Below are 24103 nucleotides of genomic sequence, written 5' to 3' on the forward strand. Positions count from 1 at the left end.
TTTCGATCAGCTAGACCAAGCCGGAAAGTTTAACATTGCATGCCAAGAAATAATAAATTATGGTCTTACAAATGGTTCAGGGTAAAAGTGTTAACCAATTGTTGACTGTATTGTGACTGTTAACTCGTGGGCTTGCGCAACTTATTTTACTGATGCATAGCGCCAAGCAATGAAGGATGTTAGTGTTATTGCTGGCTTGAATGTAGCTCGTATTATCAACGAACCCACAACTGCAGCAATAGCTTATGGCTTAGACAAGAAGGGTGGAGAGAAAAATATTGTTGTTTTTGATCTTGGTGGTGGCACATTTGATGTCAGTGTTCTGACTATTGACAACAGAGTTTTTGAGGTTTTGGCTACAAATGGTGATACCCATCTTGGAGGTAACCTGTCTGAACTCTGTCTGGCAGTTTTACATTACGAATTTGAATACATGCACGGTGCTTATCATTGACTTTTTTGGTTGGCTTTCGAGCTTTGAACTTACCGGGATGTACACTAATACGCAGGTGAGGACTTTGACTAAAGGATAATGGAATATTTCATCAAATTGATCAAGAAAAAGCACAGAAAGGATATTAGTAAGGATAGCATAAATGAATCAAAGAGATTTAGAACAGTCGGTGAAGGAGCGCGTTGTTAAGGCGCTCTGTAAGCATAGGTCAATGGTTCTAGTCTCGTCGATACCAAAAATCCAGCATGGTTTCCGTTGGTGCGGCTTAGGCCGGGTGCGATCCCCGGGTGACTTTGACGGCTTAGATGCCCCTGAGTCGTGGCCTCTCAGCCACAGGGTAAGCGTGATTTTCAGGATTCACCCACTTATCAATAAATAAAAGAAGATAGCAGAAATGAAATAAGACATTCAATGTGTTCCTTGTAATATAGATATAAACAAAACATCTAAAGAAAAGTAATTTCACAATGATCAAGTCCAAGAAAACAGGTTTTCCACAAACCAATTAACTCTTCTAGAAAAATTCAACAATTCCAATTTAATAATCCTATCGGTCTCTCTTTGTACCTTTTGGGACAATTGCTAGTTTTACTTTTATACTCCCTATATAAAGATATGTTTTTGACTTCGATTTTTTTTTTGAGTTTGACAAAATAGAGAAGCCCGCGTGGAGGTTGTTAGCCTAGAGGGCATTCGTTGATTATTGAAGGGCGCCGTGAAACCAAGGGTCTAGTTTCTAACTCTGCGCTACCTTCGTTTCTATAGACCCTCCCACTTTGTGTAGCCCCAAACATCAATTTATTCGCGTAACCCGCTTTTCACACAACAACATCTTAATCCAAGTGTTCAAAGATTTAACGTACTTACCTTGCGGTCCTTTGAGGAAGCGTCATTCCGCCTCGTTATAGCTGACTGAAGTATCTACCACGAACTCGGTGATAAACCCTCCTACAATTTGATCGAGCCAATGGCCCACAGTGCGCACGATCTTATCTTTCGATGCTTCTAGTCTACGCACCAACTCTGGAGTCCACACAATAGGTTTGTCGAGCCTACACCTTCCCTGACTATCTGCTAGCTTCGCAATCCACTCGTACAACTCAGAGGGGAAGGATGCAAAGAAGATTTCGTGGATTTCCGTATATAAGTAACGCTCTAACCACTCTTCCTTCGATACTCGCGGATTCCTATTTTCCTATGCTGCGAACTCGTGAATTTTCCTGTCCAACCACTCTTCAATTTCTTTCTTTGTCGGATTCCAATGACACGACATCAGACATCCCTTATGCAGATCCTGGTCCCGGCAACGAAACCATTTGTTGGCTTGTTGGGGCCTGACCCAAGTTTAGAGGTGATTTAGCCAAACAAATCCTGGTATTACTGGCCCTTTCAGCAATAGTCCACAGAGCGCGAACTGAGGTCTCACCCGAAGTAGTATGGGAGGGTGCTAGAACCAGGTTTTCGCACCCTGGAGATCTCTGATGGGTTCAAGTGGTCTGCGGTTCGATCCTGCACGCACGTCGCTACGCGCACTTACCCGTACCTCGCAGCTTGAGATGTTGCCTTCACATAGCCCTACTCAGGGGCTGAACGTTTTTATTACCCAAGTCCTTACTAGTATTCTGTTGTTAGTTGATCAACTTAGCCTACTTGTATGCGTTAAAGTATACTTAGAAATATAAATCATTCATACAGGTGTGCGGAGTAAATAAACAATATATTTGTAATTTATATCAAACATGCAATAACCCAAGAACATATACACAAAATTAAGATAAAACTTCTCTTTATTATTTTCTTCCTCAATTACAGACTCGACTCCACCCTGCGCACTCAATTGTGGACCACTAGGCCTCTGCACACTCAGCTGCAGAGCCTTCTCCTACTCTATAACCCAAGACATGCTTAGACACTTAGACTCTTACTCTTTTCTTCTACTTTGCTATCCGTTCTCTTTTACACTTAGAGCCTCGCTCTATTTATACAATCCCATGGTCCGCGGACCACGGGTAGGCCGACATTACATTACAAGACTAGGGCGGACAACCGTGTGACGCTATCATACATTTCGCGCTCTGCACCCGTAATTCACGGAGCCTTTACAAAAATATCGGGTCAAAACTTGGGCTTTGATCCCCAAAACATGCCTTGGGGGGATTCCATGCCCAACAATACCCCACAAATATTCACAACTCAATTGTCGACTCTAACTTTTTATGTGCATCCTTGGTAACATGATAGTTGACTGATGAACCAAACATCTTGAAGTGTGCCACATCTGGTTTCTTACCTGAAAAAGCTTCTTCTGGTGTACTCATCCCAAGAATTCAATGAGTGCTTTTGTTCTGCAAATAAACAACTATGTTGCATGCTTCAGCCTACAAGTGCAACGGTAGGCCCTGATCATATAACATCACCTGTGTCGCTCCCACAATACTCTGGTTCTTCCTTTCAGCAACCCCATTATTCTGTGGGTTATGAGGTGTTATTATCTCCAATCTAATGCCTTCTGATGCACAAAATTTCTTGAATTCAATCGACACATATTCTCCATCGTTATTGCTTCTAAGAGCTTTAACTTTCCTACCACTATCTTTCTCAACAAGTGCTTTAAATTCACGAAATTTAGCGAACATTTGATATTTATTCTGCATGAAGAAAATCCAACGCTTATGAGAAAAATTATCAACAAATATTACATAATACATGTGCTTGGTCGTGGATGTCGTCGAGAATGATCCACACACATCTGAGTGAACTCTATAAAGGACCGCTTGCGCTCGATTGTCTTTATCATGAAAGGAAGCTTTGGTGTACTTCCCCAACGTACAACCTTTGCATGTGTATCTCTGCTCTATTGTACCCTTGGGAAGTCCTGTACAAATTTGATGCATGATCTTCAAAGCTCCATGGTGCAAGTGACCCAATCTTCTATGCCACAACTCACTGATGTCTTAGTTTTGCACCTTCTCTGCTTTTGTGCTCAAAGCAGCACAATCTTCTACATCCAATTTTTAGAGGTTCTTCACCCAAAACCCGATCTGCTTCACCTGTCTTGAGGCTATGTGACGAAGGAAAGCCTTTTCCTTGCTAAATATCACATTGTATCCACGATCCTCCAACATGGCAACTTAAACCAAATTCTTCTTCAAACCCGGAACATACAGGACATCTTTTAATGTGAGAGGAGAACCATAATCCATCTGAAAGGTAACAATATCAATGTTGGTCACACCATACCTCCCATCATATCCCATCTCAATGTGCATCTGGAGGTCCTTTTCCTTCAAGTGACTGAAGAACTCTTTGTTGTTGGTCATATGGATTGAAGTTCCACTATCTAGGTACCACACACTACCTATCACCGATGTCACCATGCAAGCGATGAGGGTGAAAGCTAGTCAGAATTGTGAAGCAAGAGCTTCACATGCCGCTCCTCCTGCTGGCTTCTTACCGGCCTTCCAGTGTGAACACTTTGTAGCATAGTGTCCTAGCTTAACAATGAAAACATTTAATCTTCAACATGTCCTTATTCTTGCTACCCTTACTGGAACTTGATTTGGAATGGGATGACTTCCCCTTCCATTTCTTCACCTTTCCATCTAAGGCACAATTCTCCTCATCATCATGCTTGGATGAGGATGCATCTCTGGTGTTCTGTTGAATCTCTTCTTGTACCAAGTTGGACCACAATCGCTCCCACTCTAGTACCTTCTCCCTCCCATTAATTGAGTCCTGGTAGTTGTGCCAGCTCTTGGGAAGTCCTAGAAGTGTTAGGCTCACTAGATCATCTTCAGCAACTATAACACTGACACTTCCAAGCTCACCCTGACATTGGGTGAACTTGGTCAAGTACTTCAGTATTGTGTCGCCCTTCTCCATCTTGATCTTTCTGAGATTGTCCACCAGTGTCAACTTCCTATGGTCACTGTTGTTTTGAAACAGGTCTGCCAAGGCCTTCCACATTGCAAATGGAGTTTCCTTGCCATGGAGATTCGAGACAATATGATCTCGATATCCTTCTAGGATAATCCTTCTCGCCTTTGCCACACACTTTCTCCACTCTACCAGATCTTGAGCATCAATTGGCTTGGGAATATCTTTTTCTATGAATTCCTTAAGCCCGTTGTCTTCCAACACTGCCTCCATCCTGTCCTTCCAAGTAATATAGTAAGAACTACCCTCGAGGGCATATTCGAGTCTCAATCCGTAGAACGACATCCTGCTGGCATTGAAGTATGATACTGCAAATTCAATTTCTCCTGCAAAAGACAAACTCGTATTCTCCTCTTATATAGTGATTTCAATGCTGATACCATGTAGAAATTTCTTGTAGATTCAAACTTCAAATTGTAATATGCTAAAACAATTGACTTGAATCTACTCTACTCATCAGCGGAAACAATAAACGATCAATGAAATCATGAAGCATAAAAGAGAAAGAATTCAATCACACATAACATAATAATTTTATGAGGAAAGCCACGACTAAAAACCCATGTTTGTATATTGCATTAATAAAAAAATATGAGAAGATTACAATGCATTTCTCAAGCTTGAGAAACCTCTGCACTATCTCGATCTATCTCACTACTTCGCAAACAAGCTCCAACCAATACTTAGCCCAATCAACTACCTACCAAGCTCCTATTTCCTTGCGTAGTTTCCTACAGAATTAGCCCATATTTAATTGGGAAATTCCAAAAATATGAATTGTGCAATCCTCGCCTTCCTCTTATTGCATGCATCGCCTATATAATTCAGATGATTATACAACTAATAGTACATTGTCCCTTAACTCTAATCTCAACTAGTTCTTTCTCTGATCTGACATGCATGAGTTAATTATGAGTGAATCTTCAGTTGAATGGTTGATCAGTGTTGGTTACACCCCACTACTGGATCTTCCACTAATTCCTCCATCATTTGGAACTAGTGTAACTAACTTTAACTTAGTTAAACTGAATTAAATAATTACAACTCAAAATAAACTCAATGAGGGCTCCTAAAAAGTAGGAGATACTCTACATGACTCTAGTTAGACTCCCAACTCGAATTAATTGAGCCAACTAAGTCAAATTAGCTTAGTTAACTATTACAAGTTGCTATGAGATTTAGAATTACAATTTAATTCCTAATTTAATTTAAGGACAAAATTAAATTAGGATTTTCTTGTCGCATTTTCAACAATAATCGCCAAGGATATTGTCACTAGGTTGCTTGTTGTCTTGATCATTTCCGATTATCCAAAAGAATTACTAGGAAGAGATGTGTTCGTGGAAGAAGCCATTCTATCTAGTTTTGGATTAGACTACTAGTCAATAAAATTGGAGATAGATCTGAAAATGGCACCTCACAATAGGCCTTTTAGATTTGAAAGCTTTTGGCTCCAAAATTCTGATCTCCTTTCAAAGATGGAGGGTTAGTGGCAAGAAATTATAGTCCAAAGTATAAATCAAATGCAGACCTTCCAAATGAAGATGAAGGAATTGAAATCAAGTATAAAACAATGGAACCAAACAAAATTTGGGGATATTCACTTTCAGAAGCGAAAATTAGAAGCATGCATGGAAGAGATCCAACTTGAGGTCATAAGAGAAGACCTATCTGAAACATTAGTGGAGGAGGAGGGTCAAGTAATTTAGGCACTAGAGTAGTGTAGGAAATAAGAAGAGACCCTATGGAGACATAAATCTCGAATCCAGTGGTTGAGGGAGGGGGAAAGAAACACAAAGTTATTTCATAAAGCCATGATCAAGCACTAGCATAACAATAGGATTTTTCCCCATAATCTCAAGGGAAGGGAATAAGTTGTTACAACATTAGGACATGGAGGAGGAACTTGTGTCCTTCTATAAGGAGATTTTGATGGAAGTTGACCTCGACATAGTAAAATCCATAACCAAAATTACCAAACACATCCCCAAGTTGACTAATTCAAAATAAGATATAACTCTTATGACATAAATATCATTTTCTGAGGTGGAGGAAGCAATGAAAGAGATGCCTAACAACAAAGAACTAAGACCAGATAATTTCATGATTGACTTCTTCAAAGCTTCCTAGTAATTTATCGGCAAGGATGTTGTTAGGCCCCTATACTACTAGTGATTACCCCATTACTATTGTAGTTATACCCCTTATTTATATTGTTGTGCCCCTATTACCCCCATATTGTTACTTTTGTGCCCCATAGAATCCCTCTATTGTTATTTTTGTGGCTTTATATTATTATTGTTAGGTCGGCTAGATTATATTGTGACTCCTTAGACTCCTATATATAGAAAGGAGGTTTTGTCATTTGTAACATCCAAGAATTGTTCATTTATGTAATGTAAAGGAGGTTGCCCCCTCGAAGAGGCTGAATTCTAAGGCGTGGATCTCTCTTTTCTTTCTTTTTGTGAGCTGGTTTCATAACATTTGGTATCAGAGCTTTGGATTCTAGGGTTTCGATGCTCCAAACAGGTCATCGTGGAATTTTCGCTATACCTTTTTTTCTGTGACGTTTCAGAAGTCTAAAAAAAAACCCATTTGAGAAGAAATCGTGGTGAACCTTCGGTGCGAATTTCAAAGCTTTTCGCGCAATATTTTCGGAGATATGATCTGAGGAAGTTGGTCTTTTTGCAGACTCCTAAATTACACTCAAAACAGGTGACCTGGGGAAAATCGTCATAACTTTCTTTCTGAGCATTGGATTGAAATTTCGTAAGAAGGTGCAGAAAGAGGACAGACTGTAGTTTTCTTTTATATATTTTTCAGAGTCAAAGGTTGAAACAGTGACACGTGGCACTTCATACAAGTTCGCTCTACTAAACTAGTCTATAATCAGGTCACTGCGGGAGATTGTGCATAACTCTTTCTTGGAGAATCCAATTTGGATCAGACTGGTGGTATTGGAAAGAGGACATAGAGGGCTACTACAAGTAGCAATTTTAGAACTTAAATATTCGCAGGTACAGAGTTACAGTCGTTTCAAGTTCGGGGTCCTAAAATCAAGAAAAAGCAAGATGAGGAAGTTTGATGGCAAGGATCCGGTAAATTGGATACTTCAGATGGAGCAATATTTTGATCTACATGGTGTACCACTGTTACAAAAGGTATGTATTGAATCTTCATATTTAGAACCGGATCAATTTTTATGGTATAAAGGGCTTTGTTCTCGTAAAAAACTTGTTATGTGGTCAATTCTCACGGAGGAAATGATAGCACATTATGAGGATACAAAGAGCAACACCTTCTTTAGAGCAACACCACAACAATTGGAAAGAGTAAAAGGGCTTTGTGACATATTTGAAAGTAAAATTATGGCAACAAGGAAGTCTACCCCTCACAACTATAAAGATGGACGTGTTGTTCCTCCTAGCCTTCCACAACCTACAAGGGTTACACCACAACAATTGGAAGAAAAAAGAGAAAAAGGGCTTTGTTACAATTGTGATAGCAAATGCACTAAAGGTCATAAGTGTGCTGAGAAGAAATTATTTTACATAGAGTATGAAGAGGAGGAAGAAAAGGATCAAGAAACATCCAAAGAAGAGGATATATGCCAGGACCCGACCCCAGAGAAAGAAGAAATGAATCAGAACATATCTTGTAAACTATTGGCAAGAATGACCACTCCTCAAACTTTCAAGATAGAAGGAAATATCAAGAAGAAAAAGGTGCAAGAAGTGAAAGATCACATCAAGAAAGAAGAAATGAATCCAACCATATCTTGTAATTCACTGGTTAGAATTACCACTCCTCAAACTAGCGAGACAGAAGGACATATCAAGAAGAAAAATGTTCAAGAAGTGAAATATCACATCGAGCATCAAGAAATGAATCCGACCATATCTTGTAAAGGATTGGAAGAAATTGCCACTCCTCAAAATCTAAAGATAGAAGGACATATCAAGAAGAAAAAGGTTCAAGCAGTGAAAGATCACATCGAGCATCAACAACAAGTTCTCCAACTTTTAAAGGATAGCACCACTTCAGTGCAAAATCAAATGAAACAACAGGTAGATCAACATCATAGTGAAAAATGTTTTGATGTAAGTGAGTGGGTATTTTTACTGCTACATCTAAAGCAAGCTATTTATGAGAAGGAAACGTTGGCAATACTACATTGACTTAAAAAATGGCGACCTTACCGAATGGGAAGACTCTTCAAGGATGAGGATGTGGAAGCATTGTTTTGTGCTATTTCTATTATCCAACCAGATTGGATAAACGAAGCAAGGGATGAATGGAAGAAGGACAAAGAAGTATGGCCACTTATTCGAAACTTGCAAAAGATCCCAATTCAAACAATATTGCCAGATATTGAAAAGGAAGGAAAAATCATATTGGAACCTGGAGCAGTCACAGAAACAAGAACCCGACAGCTACGAAATCGATCAATTTCAGAGTATCTCATCAAGTGGAAGAACTTACCCGCTGAAGATTCCACATGGGAGGACAAGAATTTTATATAGAAGCATCAAGAACTACTCAAGCGTTGAGGACAACGCTTTTTGAAGGAGAGGGGCATGTTAGGCCCCTATACTACTAGTGATTACCCCATTACTATTGTAGTTATACCCCTTATTTATATTGTTGTGCCCCTATTACCCCCATATTGTTACTTTTGTGCCCCATAGAATCCCTCTATTGTTATTTTTGTGGCTTTATATTATTATTGTTAGGTCGGCTAGATTATATTGTGACTCCTTAGACTCCTATATATAGAAAGGAGGTTTTGTCATTTGTAACATCCAAGAATTGTTCATTTATGTAATGTAAAGGAGGTTGCCCCCTCGAAGAGGCTGAATTCTAAGGCGTGGATCTCTCTTTTCTTTCTTTTTGTGAGCTGGTTTCATAACAGATGTGCATCCCTTAGTGGAGGAATCTAGGTGCCTTTAATAAGTATGGTCTGAACTAAATTCTACTTTTCTTACTTTAATTCCTAAGAATAACAACTCAAGTGATCCAAGTGACTTCAGCCCAATCTCCTTGTGTAATGCAAAGTATAAAATTATTTCAATAGTCATTGTCAAAATGATTAAGCCCTTGTTAAAACATATCATTGCCTCAAAGCAAATGGGGTTCGTGGAGGGCCATCAGATCTTGGATGGAATTGTCACGACACATGAAGTAGTCCACTTGGTCAAAAATATCAGAAGGCGTGGGATGGTTATCAATCTAGATCTATCAAAGGCATATGATAGATTAAACTAGAAACATTTACTGAATGTTTTAGTTGCTTTTGGATTTTCTCCCAAATGGATTAGATGGATTAAATCCCTTATATCCACACCTTTCTTTTCCACATTGTTGAATGACTCTCCTAATCTACTTTGAGAGCATCTAGAGGTATGTAATAGGGATATCTACTATTCCCATTTCTATTCATTATAGTTGCAGAAAGTTTGGTGAGATACATAAATACGATAGTGAATCAAGGGCACCTTAAATGAATTTGCATTTTGGGTCAAGATTTTCCCATTACACGTCAACAATTTTTTGATGACATTATGAGTTTCAGTAAACCAACATTGCAAGACACAAGAATTATTGATATCATTCTTTCGAACTTCTAGGAAGCTTCAAACACTTCGATAAATGAGGAGAAGTTGAGTATATATTTCTTTGATACCAAAAGTATGGTCCAGAAAAACCTGGCCAGGAACCTCGGATTCGAGTTGAGATCCCTACATCTGAAGTATTTGGGAATTCTTCTCATAACGAACTCACTGAGGACCTCGTGCTGACAGAAAGTAACAAACAAAATTACCAATGGATTATACAATTGGGACTTTCGCTCATTGAACCTAGTAGGTTGTGTTAATCTCTTAAATTCAATCCTTTAGGCTCTCCCTATTTATCAACTATCAGTTTTACCACCCCTGAAGGTGGTATGTGGGGATATAGTTTCCTACTTCATGAAGTTTTTATGGCAAGGGGCTCAATAATCTAGGGAATGGGAATTAGTGGTCTGGGGGAGGGGGACTGGGCCTGCAATACCCTAAACTTTTGAACAAAGTAATGGGAGCCAAGTTGTGGTGGAGGAGGGTTCAAGGAGGTTCAGAGCTATGGAAACAAATTTGGGATATGAAATATAACTCAATCAATTCTCAGGTAGAGAAGGTAAGAACTCAAACTTTTCCTCCCACTTTTTATATTAGGAATCTAGCTTAGGAGAACAAATTCCTAATCCAAAATCATATGTTCTAGGAGATTATAAATGGACGAACCAGCAAGTTCCAGGAGGAATCCTGGCAACAACTTTTATGCCTAGAGAACAAAGAAGATCTTAGGCGGATCAAAGAGTTTACAATCTCTTTGGGCGCACACCTAGGTGAAAAACTTTTGGAAGGATGCCAACTTGTAATCTCAATGGAGGAAATGGAGAGCAACTGATAATTGACCCGAAGATCAAGTGTTGCAGGGCTGGTTGATCTTAAACCACCACTTGAGAGAGGAAAATTCAAGTTGCACAGGATCCTGATAAGTTAAGATGGGGTTACAAAACAAAAGGGATGTTAACTATAAAGGAAGCATATGGGATATTGATAGGCTACTCAAAAATCCCTCGGGAATCTTGGGAGAAGAGGATATGGTTAGGCAAACTATGGCCAAATGTCATTCATTTCTTGTGGCTTATTAAAAGAAAAAAGGTTGCTAACATGGGACCACCTAAGGATTTTTTTTTATTGGCCCTTCTTGGTGCCCTCTTTGGAAGGAGTGAGAGGAAAGTACATAACACTTATTAAATACCTGTGTTTATGTGGAAGACTTATGGAATCAATTGTTAGCCTTATTTGGGCATTTGAATCGCACCCAAAATAGACTGTGGGAAACTCTGGAGTCATGGTGATTATCTCTGTTTAAGAACCTAGTTGTCAACTAGGTTTGGACATTGGTATTAGGCTTCCCACTCTAGAATGTCTGGAAGGAGCGAAAAATAATTATATTCAAGGACCAAAAGACATGAAGGAAATTTTTCTGGCAAACCATGAAGCGAAACCTAGAAGAGGCAATTTTGTCAAAGAACTGGGATAGGAGGAATGGAAAGCATATATGGAGGAAGCAAGATATTGAAATCATTGGAGGTATCCCAGGACTTGGTGGATCCTAACAAATCTTATCACCCCAGGGATTCTCGATGTTTTCCATATGATTTTTCCTTTCTTCTTGTGGGATTTATCAAGCTCAATTTTGATGGGGCCTCCAAAGGAAACCCAGGGTTGGCAGGGTATGGAGGAAATGTTCCTTGCGATTCTATGTGGGACATTGTGGTTACACTAGCAATAATGTAGTTAGATTCACAAAGCTAGAAAAAGGCATGTTAATAGCAAGAGAAGAGGGTTTTGTCAGGATTCAAGTAGATGGAGACTCCTAATTGGTAATAGTTGCATTGAAGAAGTTAATCAACGGATCTATGGTCTCACAAGTAGTCATTAACTAGCGTTTTGAGCTCTTGGTATCCCAAATTCAAAAGTTATTATTATCGTTCCCTTATATAATCACCTCTCACTCACGAAGGTTTGGGAACAAGGCAACCGATCTGTTAGCAAATTGTGGTATCCAAGAATCTGATCTTGAATTTTCATCCCCATGGCCCCGATGAATAAGTGAAAGTTGGACCACCTAGTTGAATAACATCTTGGAGGAAAACAAAGTGTCCCCGATGGGGGTGGTGAACTGGGGCAGCTCCAGTCAACTCTTATGATCCTTGATGGTCATGGGTTGTATTCTGGTCTTAAGTGTTTTCTAGTTTCACTCGTCATGTCAGATCTAGTTAATGAGATTGTGCTAGAAACCCGCTATACGTTTTGGTTGTTTTCTTCTGGCCAACAAATTTGGTAGGAGTGAGGTTGGAAGAATTTTGAGGAACTTCATTCAAATATATAAATCTCTTTTGATCTAATAGAATTTCTTTGACTTACAATTATTTTTTTAGTTTATTATAACTTCATTTGTTGTATTTTATAGATTTGTTTAAATTAAAATCTACAAATCCCATGAGGAATAGACCACGTGTTAATGTTGCCCACCTTGGTTCCAATCATGGCTAACCTGTTTGATATGGCTTGGATGTGGCTACATCAAGTCAGAGGTTATAGAGATAGTAATGTGGTGTGATCCTTGACACTGTGGATGATTATATGTTCTAGTTGCTAATTTCCTTGTTTGAAAAATAAATATCTCAAAAGTTATAGAAATGGAGGGAGGAGATGGTTTTGTAGTTATAATTTTTTGTTATGAACTTTCTTTAAATTTGAAGATGGTATTTACACACAAACACAAGATGAGTTGTTGAAAATCATCATTAATATAATCACGTATATAATATGCTTTAATAACTTGCTCTTCTAAGGAACACACTAAAAAACAACACAAATTTATTGTTTGATCAAAATAAATTCATATATTTCTTATTGTTAGAACCTAACGACTTCAAACATAAATGTATCTTGAAAGCTTCCAAATGTTATCCTTTTCCACATGCATTCGAGCAAAGTTATAGTTTAGATGGAAGAAGATTTGTGTGCAATAAATATGCCTACTTGATTTAACGTTGCCTGCTAAATATTACATATTTTTGCCCCTAGATTCTACACATATATTTACCTACTAAATATTCACACTTCTTGGCTCAATTTCTACATATACTTCTCTAATAATTTAACAAACATTTTCCCTATGTTAGGTAAACTTAACTGAGTGAAAAGAGCCAAATTTGTTTGTGTCAAATGGTAGTGGCTTTGGGCATGTGGTTTAGCATACCCATGGCATTGCATGTAATGAGCCTATAAAAGGCTGGGAAGACTTCATTGTAATGAGGCCATGGAGTGAGCGATGAAGGCTCACTTGGCCAGTTTGGCCAGGGTTTTTGTAAGACTAATGAAATTTCATTGGGGTGGGTTTTTCCCCGAAGTTGGGGTTTTCTCGGATAAACATTTGTGTTTATGATTTATGATTGTTGCTAGTTATTTTATGTTTGTTCCCCTTGGTAACTAATTTATGTTTTTGGCAGTAAATTTTTTAACAATCGGTATTAGAGCCGAAGGTTGTGCTTTGGCTTCAGAAGGACGCTTTTGTTTCCAGGGGTTATTTGACCTTGTGCATGGAGAGATAAATGCAAATTATGATAGCCACAAGTACCAAGTGAGCTCTAAAGCAAGGTAGGAGGCATGATGCATTAGCGCACATTCCCACCTGGAAGAGGCATACTCCATACTGAAAATCGTGATGAAGGCATTGGAGCTGTGCGAAGGAGAGTGAGATTGCAGATCTATGGCTAAGAGTCAGCGTAAAATGTGCAGAGGTGGATCTAGCACAAAGTATAGATCTGGAAAAAAGGTGTGTTGATGTTGGTGTTTAGTTTTATGACTATTCAAATTATGGTCTTTTTGCATCATAATGCTAGTGATGACCTAGAACATGATCCAGATGGCATGGTGAGATTCTATGCTCGAAGAGCTTGAGCCGTGGTAGCAGAGGATGAGCTAAGAAATTGTAGCCCTCATACCATTGTGGAGGCACGCAGGTAGGCCCAGGCATAACCATCAAGAGTGATTGTCGACCTGAGTGTAATTGAGGGCATATCCACTAGGCTTATATTCAGATCATTATTAGAGGGATCACACACATGACATAGAGGATCTAGAAAGGAATAAAGGATGTGCTACCAGAGCAAGGTCGACCTGGGAGTGCAGTAGGGGTTACTCGGTAGTTATTTTGGTGGAGCAGCACAATGTTGCAAGGCTCCACAGGGGGATAACTTGACGTAGGTTACCAACTATGTGGAGCGGTTGCAAATTGAATTTGATGGGAGCAAGGTCGATCTGGAGTGCCATGGAGGTTACGGGTTAGCTCTAGTAGAATGTTGGCTCGATTGAGAATGATTATTGTGTGGATGGGGTCACAGAGGGCTTTGGATGAGTGGATTGGTTATGTGGACGACTTTGGATGCGTGAAGGATGTAGAGGGTGTGTGAAGATATTAGATGCAACAATGGGCATAAAGGCCCATGACAATTACATGTATGATCGAATGTGTGGTTTAAGATGAGAGGAGTTGGGTTATATATGCTTTCATTCCAAAAATGGTCTCGAAGCATGTTATGGAGAACCATGGTTATGCCAAGGGATGGGTGTCAAGGATGCTTACAAAATGTTTGACAGAATTTGCCTCATGGATGACCAAGGCAAAACTGGTTGCAAAGGGCTTTATTGTCGAAGTCTATGAGGAAACAAGGCAACAAGAGTGTATTACTCATGGAGAGAGGAGAGGATAGCTCAGGACAATTGCAAAATAAAAATAAAAATTATGATTATAATGGAGGAAAAAAATGTGCATGTAAATGGGTGTACTGTTGTAAGAATTGGTAAGGCATGCATTCCCTTGGGTAATCACTGGTAAAGTATGGGTTATACCTGGGTGATAAGGGACATGTTGGGTTAATTGATGTCCCATGTATAAAACTTTGAGGGGGGTAAGGGCCAGAGTGAGTAGGGTTGGGCTGACTCACTTGGCAAGGTTGGTTGGATTTAGTCAAGGAATCCCAAGTCAAGGTTTAAGGGGGGATTGTTAGGTAAACTTGACTCGGTGAAAAGAGTCAAATTTGATTGGGTCAAATGGTAGTGGTTTTGAGCACGTGGTTTAACATACCCATGGTTTTCTGCCCATGGTATTGCATGTAATGGAGCCTATAAAAGGCTAGGAAGACTTCATTATAATGAGGCCAAGGAGTGAGTGATGAAGGCTCACTTGGCCAGGTTGGCTAGGGTTTTGTCCAAGGCTAATGAAATTTCATTGGGTTGGGTTTTTCCCCGAAGTTGGGGTTTTCCCGGATAAACATTTGTGTTTATGGTTATTTTATGTTTGTTCCTCTCGGTAACTAATTTATGTTTGTTCCTCTCAGTAACTAATTTATGTTTATGGCAATGAATTTTTTAACACCCTATACTTATCATCTTATCCTTGTATATGCACTTTTTGAGTTTCAACTTTTGTTCATTGTTTCTATCATGTATCTTTGCACCATTGGGGGCAATTGTTCATTCAAAACCCTAATAAGGGCGACACAAACAAAATATCTAAAGAGCAATCATAATATTAATGACAATATAAACCCTCTATCATAATATTTCATAAGACCTTTAAATCCAAAATGCAAATGGTTAAAAACAATAAATATTCTCGCTTCTCAACATAGACAATGTAACAACTATTGAAAATATAATTACAATATTGAGTAACTCAAAGATTGATGCATGCCTTTGATTGTCTTGACTCTAATATTTTATTCCCTATGTTGTTTTGACTCCAAGATTCCACTTGAGCAACAAGCCATACCAAATGCACAAACCAAAACTATGTTGGCAATATGAAAATAGGGGGAGAATGTTGAAAATGTTGTTCTCAAACATGGGCCCAAATAATCCATTTTTAATGAGCATTTGGAAATTGATATACTTTAGTCTTGCAGTGCTCCTTATTCGTAATACAAAACTCGACACCTGCCTCCTTAATGACTTCTTGTATGAAAGGAAAAAAGTTGAGTCACAAGCTTACCCCAGCGATGCAAGAAACATGCATGGGCCTTAAACACTTTTCTCTTAAACAAAATTGTACATATATGTGTACATAAAAAAATTGGGATTCGCAATGCCCAAGATCAATAATAACTTCCCACTTATACTAGAAGGGGATAAATATTCCACAAAATTTAACTGAAGCTAGTGTTTAGGCAACAATGGACATCCCATATATGTTCATACCAAGTTGTTTCCCAAATGATATCATAAGAAGAACGAAAGAAAATATGGTGTAAGTAATGAATACATTGATTTAGTGTTGTTTATAGCATGGTGATCTTCCTCTGATATCGTTTATCATTTCATTAGTATTTTCCATTATTATTTTTTTATGACAACTCTCTAGCAACTTCCGTTCAAAGGTATTGTAAATCTAGATACTCGTTGGCCTTACAATTTGTACTCACTAGCTTTGTAGATAATTTACTTGAAGGTACATTGTGTGAGGAAAAACAACATTATCATTGTGCGAGGAAAAACAACATCATCTATATGCTTTACCTAACCTTGTTTTTCCCATCATCTATATAACCACCTCTCACTCGCGAAGGTCTGGGAACAAGGCAACTGATATGCTAGCAAATTGGGGTAGCCAAGAATATGATCTTGACTTTTCATCCCCGTGACCCGCATGAACAAGTGATAGTTGGTCCCTCTTTTTTCTTCTTAGGTCTCTTAATGTGCGGAGCATATGTCAACATAAAGACATGTTGCAAGGCTTTGTTTTCATAGTGGTTTTCTAGGGCTAAACTCCAGTTTGATCTGTGAACAAAACCCATTGGCTTCCAGGCACAAAGTAATAATTTTTTGCAGGAAAGCCCAGACCCATGTTGAGAGCCCACATATTTTCAGTAACTTAACAGAATCTATGTTCCATCAAACAGATTACTACTGACAAATTGCTTAAACCCATTTCACCTCTACTGAAAAAAGGTTGATACAGTCCTCGTTTTCTCCAATCCTTAACAAATTATTCTCTCGTTCTTGTAGCAGTGGTGGCATCTTCGAAATCAGTAGCTGTGAGGGACCACCAGGACAGATGTTCTGGGTTTTATGGACAAATGAGGCCCCAATAGAGCAAGGGATACAACCACAGATCATGCAACATGGAATTTAATTCACACAATGGAAAAAGGCTTACAGCTTCGACGAGACAAATGTCATTCTCACACCACAGGGACAGATGTCGGCTCAAAGGTAAAAGTGTAGGCAAATGTTTGGCTTGACCCTTTTCAAAAGAGACGTCTATCGGCGTAATAATCAAATGAAATTTGTTGATATTTAATACTAATGAAATAATGAAGGTCATTATGTTACAAGTAACATTAGATTAGTAGTTTCATCACTTAATTTTTATTTCTTTTGCTCTTGTTGTAATTTGTGATAACAATGATAACATTTGGAATATAATTCGGTAGAGAGACAAATATATAGAGCTTTATTAAAATTAATTTTATTCTTTTCTCAATTGTATTTTTACATTTTTATATTATTGTTTTTAGTGTGTCATGAAATTAAATGTGTGCTTTTAAGTTAAAAGTTAAAGTAGGTACGAGGAAGAATCCACCAAGTGAGAAAAACAAGGTTAGATAAAGCATATAGATAATGTTGTTTTTCCTCACACAATGTGCCTTTAAGTAAATTATGTACAAAGTTAGTGAGTACAACTTATAAGGCCAATGGGTATCTAGTTTATTGCACTTCTGAGTGAAAGTTGCTATACGGTCATTAAAATTTAATAATGGAGAATACCAGTGCAATGATAATCAATACCAAAGGAAGACCACCATGCTACAAGCAACACTAGGCAATGTATTCATTACTTACATCATCTTTTATTTTGTTCTTCTTATGATAGCATTTGGGAAACAACTTGGTATGAACATATATGGGATGTCCATTGTTCTCCAAACACTAGCTTCTAGGGAATAATTATCCCCTTCTAGTGCAAGTGGGAAGCTATTGTTGATCTTGGGCATTGCAAATCCTTTTTTTTTTATGTCCACATATATGTACAATTTTGTTAAAGAGAAAAGTGTTTAAGGCCCATGCATTTTTCTTACATAGGTGGGGCAGGCTTGTAACTTGACTTTTTTCCTTTCATACAAGAGGTCATTAAGGAGGCACGTGTAGAGTTTTGTATTGCGAATAAGGAGCATTGTGAGGCTTAAGTATATCAATTTCCAAATGCTCATTAAAAATGGCTTACTTGGGCCCATGTTTGAGAACAACATTTTTCAATATTCTCACCCTACTTTCATGTTGCCAACATAGATGTAGTTCTTGCATTTGGTAGGGTTTGTTGCCCAAGTGGAATCTTGGACTCAAAACAACACATGAAATAGAATCTTAGGGTCAAGACAAGCAAAGGCATGCATCAATCTTTGAGGTACAATTCAATATTGTGATTATATTTTCAATAGTTGTTACATTGTCTATGTTGAGAAGCCAAAGTATTTATTGTTTTTAATCATTTGCCTTTTGGATTTAAAGGTCTTAAGAAATATTATGATAGAGGGTTCATATTGATATTAATATTATGATTGTTCTTTGAATACTTTGATCGTGTCGTCCTTATTATGTGTTTTTAAACTAACAATTGCCCCCAAAGCTACAAAGATACATGATAGAAACAATGAACAAAAGTTGAAATTCAAAAAACACATATATAATGATAAGATGATGAGTATATGGAAAACGTTTGCTAAATTATTGGAAAAGTATGTGTAGAATTCGAGCCAAAAAATGTGAATATATAGTAGGCAAACATATGTGTAGAATTTAGGGCAAAAATTGTAACATATTTAGCACGCAACATTAAATCAAGTAGGCATATTTATTGTACACAAATCTTCTTGTAAGCATTTGGAAGCTTTCAACATGCTATACTTTTCCACATGCATTTGGGTGAAAGCTTTCAACATGCTATACTTTTCCACATGCATTTGGGTGAAGTTATAGTTTAGATGGAAGAAGATTTGTGTATAATAAATATGCCTACTTGATTTAATGTTGCGTGCTAAATATGTTACAATTTTTGCCCTAAATTCTACACATATGTTTGCATACTATATATTCACATTTTTTGGCTCGAATTCTACACATACTTTTCCAATAATTTAACAAACATTTTCCATATACTCATCATCTTATCATTATATATGTGTTTTTTGAATTTCAACTTTTGTTCATTGTTTCTATCATGTATCTTTGTAGCTTTAGGGGCAATTGTTAGTTTAAAAACACATAATAAGGACGACACGATCAAAGTATTCAAAAAACAATCATAATATTAATATCAATATGAACCCTCTATCATAATATTTATTAGGACCTTTAAATCCAAAAGGCAAATGGTTAAAAACAATAAATACTTTGGCTTCTCAACATAAACAATGTAACAACTATTGAAAATATAATCACAATATTGAATTGTACCTCAAAGATTGATGCATGCCTTTGCTTGTCTTGACCCTAAGATTCTATTTCATGTGTTGTTTTGAGTCCAAGATTCCACTTGGGCAACAAACCCTACCAAATGCAAGAACTACAACTATGTTGGCAACATGAAAGTAGGGTGAGAATATTGAAAAATGTTGTTCTCAAACATGGGCCCAAGTAAGCCATTTTTAATGAGCATTTGGAAATTGATATACTTAAGCCTCACAATGCTCCTTATTCGCAATACAAAACTCTACACGTGCCTCCTTAATGACCTCTTGTATGAAAGGAAAAAAGTCAAGTTACAAGCCTGCCCCACCTATGTAAGAAAAATGCATGGGCCTTAAACACTTTTCTCTTTAACAAAATTGTACATATATGTGGACATAAAAAAAAAAAGGATTTGCAATGCCCAAGATCAACAATAGCTTCCCACTTGCACTAGAAGGGGATAATTATTCCCTAGAATCTAGTGTTTGGAGAACAATGGACATCCCATATATGTTCATACCAAGTTGTTTCCCAAATGCTATCATAAGAAGAACAAAATAAAAGATGATGTAAGTAATGAATACATTGCCTAGTGTTGCTTGTAGCATGGTGGTCTTCCTTTGGTATTGATTATCATTGCACTGGTATTCTCCATTATTAAATTTTAATGACTGTATAGCAACTTTCACTCAGAAGTGCAATAAACTAGATACCCAATGGCCTTATAAGTTGTACTCACTAACTTTGTACATAATTTACTTAAAGGCACATTGTGTGAGGAAAAACAACATTATCTATATGCTTTATCTAACCTTGTTTTTCTCACTTGGTGGATTCTTCCTCGTACCTACTTTAACTTTTAACTTAAAAGCACACATTTAATTTCATGACACACTAAAAACAATAATAAAAAAATGTAAAAATACAATTGAGAAAAGAATAAAATTAATTTTAATAAAGCTCTATATATTTGTCTCTCTATTGAATTATATTCCAAATGTTATCATTGTTATCACAAATTACAACAAGAGCAAAAGAAATAAAAATTAAGTGATGAAACTACTAATCTAATGTTACTTGTAACATAATGACCTTCATTATTTCATTAGTATTAAATATCAACAAATTTCATTTGATTATTACGCCGATAGACGTCTCTTTCGAAAATGGTCAACCCAAACATTTGTCTACACTTTTACCTTTGAGCTGACATCTGTCCCTGTGGTGTGAGAATGACATTTGTCTCATCGAAGCTGTAAGCCTTTTTCCATTGTGTGAATTAAATTCCATGCTGCACGATCTGCGGTTGTATCCCTTGCTCTATTGGGGCCTCATTTGTCCATAAAACCCAGAACATCTGTCCTGGTGGTCCCTCACAGCTACTGATTTCGAAGATGCCACCACTGCTACAAGAACGAGAGAATAATTTGTTAAGGATTGGAGAAAACGAGGACTGTATCAACCTTTTTTCAGTAGAGGTGAAATGGGTTTAAGCGATTCGTCAGTAGTAATCTGTTTGATGGAACATAGATTCTGTTAAGTTACCGAAAATATGTGGGCTCTCAACATAGGTCTGGGCTTTCCTGCAAAAAATTATTACTTTGTGCCTGGAAGCCAATGGGTTTTGTTCACAGATCAAACTGAAGTTTAGCCCTAGAAAACCACTATGAAAACAAAGCCTTGCAACATGTCTTTATGTTGACATATGCTCCGCACATTAAGATACCTAAGAAGAAAAAAGAGGGACCAATGAGAAAGAAGGTGTAGGTAGAGACACATAGAATTATAGCCTTTATAAACATAGTGGAGAGAGGCAATTATTTTAGGTTTCTGACAAAATAAAAAGAGTGGCTAGCAAAGGAACCAAAACAGGTACTCCATCTAGATGAGGCTGGGAAAATGTATAGGGAATCAGTTTTTGTAAGAGGAAGAAAGGTCACAAGGTACATTGAAAGACATCCAGCCCTACTTGAGCTTTACAAACACATTGACAATAAAATGTGGATTAGGTTCACTTGCCTAATGGAGAAGCTTTTGGAAGAAGATAAAACTATCGTGGAAGAGAGAGAAAACCCAGATGGATACAGTGAGAAAACTAATCACAATGTCTTTAGACAAACGCATCGCAATATCCAAATTCCACCACTGTAGGCACATCTTTGGTCTTCTAGATGATTTCAGAGACAGAGTTAAAGAATACCCATAGTTTTTCTGAATTGTTGAAGAACATGGTCGTCGAATTTCATAACTTTCATAGTGGGAGATGGATCCTTCGTTGGTAGTGTTAGCCTTGGAAGCATTTGGCCCAAAAATGGACCCAAAACACTCCCAAAGTCTCCAAAGTTTGCTTAAAATCATGCCAAAGGATCTAAGTATGCCCCAAAGTCTTCAAATATTTATTAAGATCATTTAAAAATCACAACAGTCGCATGCCAAGAGCCCTTGGAAGGGCGGAAAATCACTATCGGGAGGCAAAAAATGCTTGAAAACCATGAAAAGCCATTATCATAGGCTTACACAGTGCAATCCATAGCATCCGTTAGATTTGGCCGATCAACGGCCTAGATCTAAGCGATGAATCGCAAATCGGCAAGCAGAGAGGACTTCAGGCTTGGCGGAAGGCACCGCCGCTCAGCGATCTTCGACGATCGGATCGGCGGGTCGTAATTGGCGGAGGCGAGTTAGCGGTTATCAACACAGACCAAGGGGAATGAGTGATTGTGATTGGCGATTAAACATGAACCGTCGATCATGCGCGCAGATCGACGACCAATGTTACATCGCCGGATCACTATCGGTGAAAACCTTAAGGGGCGGGGCCTTTACATATATATGTATGCGACCCGATTAACGGATCCGACGGCATTATAAATGATATTTCATAAGATTTCAGGTCCGCGCCAAAGCCATTTTTAATGCATTTTTTGTGTATTTCGTTATATAACGAAATACAAAGGGAAACAGGGCAGCGTTGATTGCGATGAAGCCCGGACCCAAAAGGGTTCGGGAATGAAAATGTATAATCTTTCAAATCTGCCAAAGCCCATTTTCAATGTATTTTTGTGTGTTTTCGTTGTTTAAACGAAATACAAAGGAACCTTGGAGTAGTGCGATAGCAATGAAACCCGGACTCAATGGTTTTCCGGAACGAAATTGTATATTATTTCAAGTCCGCCGAAACCGTTTTTTCCTGTTTTTCAGTGTTTTTCACGTATTTCCAAAATACACAGAGAAGGCGGGAATTTACAATATTGCATCATTTCTCTGTTTATAACAGAAAGAAGTCACTGTCCACATTTTAAAGGGATTTCATAGGCCCGAAGAGCCATTCCACCATAGAGTAGAGGCTAAATCAACCCAAAGCGATCGTGGAGCTACAACACGACATAGCCAGAATAAACATAATGATTGTGGGGCATCTCTAGCATGAGAGAGCTCCCAAACAACGCAACAAACTACCCAAAATATCTAAATGCGGTTATTCTTCTGTCAAAAGAAGAAACCTTCGAGCCATGCTTGCCTAGTCAGAGATCAAACAGTTAAACAAGACAGAGGGATAGATTAAGACCTCTCAAGCCTCAGAAGACTCAACATCATTGTAAAAAGCTATAAATATCTGAAAGCAAAATGTAATAGGGGTTCAACTTCTGGAGATTGTTCCTCCTTTGTTCCTTCAAGCTTCTCTTCTTCATTCTAGCAATATAAACTTCTTTTGCTATTATATGTTTAATGTCCATTTTCTCTGTTGTTTTATGCTTGCACTTTAATAGGTTATTCAGGTTTTCTGCTATGTCTAATGCCAGATAACTGTCATCTTATCTCTGCATTGATAAATTAGATTTGCAAGTCTCATTTACTTCCTGTAGCTAGCCATTCATATGTGTTGATGTATGCAATCTGCTGGTACAGTTAGTATTCTCCATCTATCCATTAAGTCTATAAATTATTGAGCATTAGTGGTCTAAAGCCTTGTTTTGTTGAGGGTGTTCATGCATGTCTTGAGTGAGAATAGAGCTGAAATGATTATTTGACTTGATCCAAACCATCATCCATTCCAATAGTTCTGAGAACAATATTGAAGATTATATGTTACCAGGCATCTTTGAGCTGCAACCTAGGAGAGTTTCTTGGAGTGATAACAGGTAGTTACAACCTTGGAGGCTAGTTATATTGGTAATGAGGAGAAAGTTAAAAAGGCATTTGTGTTTCCTATAAAGTATGCTAAGCGTCTCCCTACTAGCAAGGATGACGTGTAGATATTGAATGTTTGCAATACACTTCCTCTGGTTTCACGGTATTTTAACAACTCCAATTTGAACTTGCAGTCCCTGGAGGGGAAGAAGTATAGAGTGGGCTTGATTCATGAGTTTCTTAGCTCGACCCCAGAGAAGAAGGCCTCCATACATCATCTAGTGGAGTTCAAGGATGACTTCAAGCTGGGAAAAGACACCTACCGTACACTTAAGGAGTAGTCTCGTACCTTTTATTTGGAAGGCACCGAGATGAATTGGACAATATTTTTGAAAGATGCATATAGAGGGGAGTAATTAATTGAGAAAGACCCTCTCATGGTATTCAAAGAAAAGTTATTCAGTTATGGTATTTGAAATAGGGTGACCCAAAACTTAAGGAGCTTTTTCATGGATAG

At 38.0% G+C, this 24103-nt stretch overlaps 1 pseudogene; it reads left to right on the forward strand.

The window, feature by feature from the left end:
• The first annotated feature begins 169 nt into the window (after nt 1-169).
• On the forward strand, nt 170-24103 carry LOC149178312 (uncharacterized; annotated as a pseudogene).

Source organism: Pinus tabuliformis, chromosome 4_1 (assembly GCF_031772625.1).
Source record: "Pinus tabuliformis cultivar Carrire ecotype Pingquan chromosome 4_1, CPIR1, whole genome shotgun sequence".
In the NCBI taxonomy this organism is placed as follows: domain Eukaryota; kingdom Viridiplantae; phylum Streptophyta; class Pinopsida; order Pinales; family Pinaceae; genus Pinus; species Pinus tabuliformis.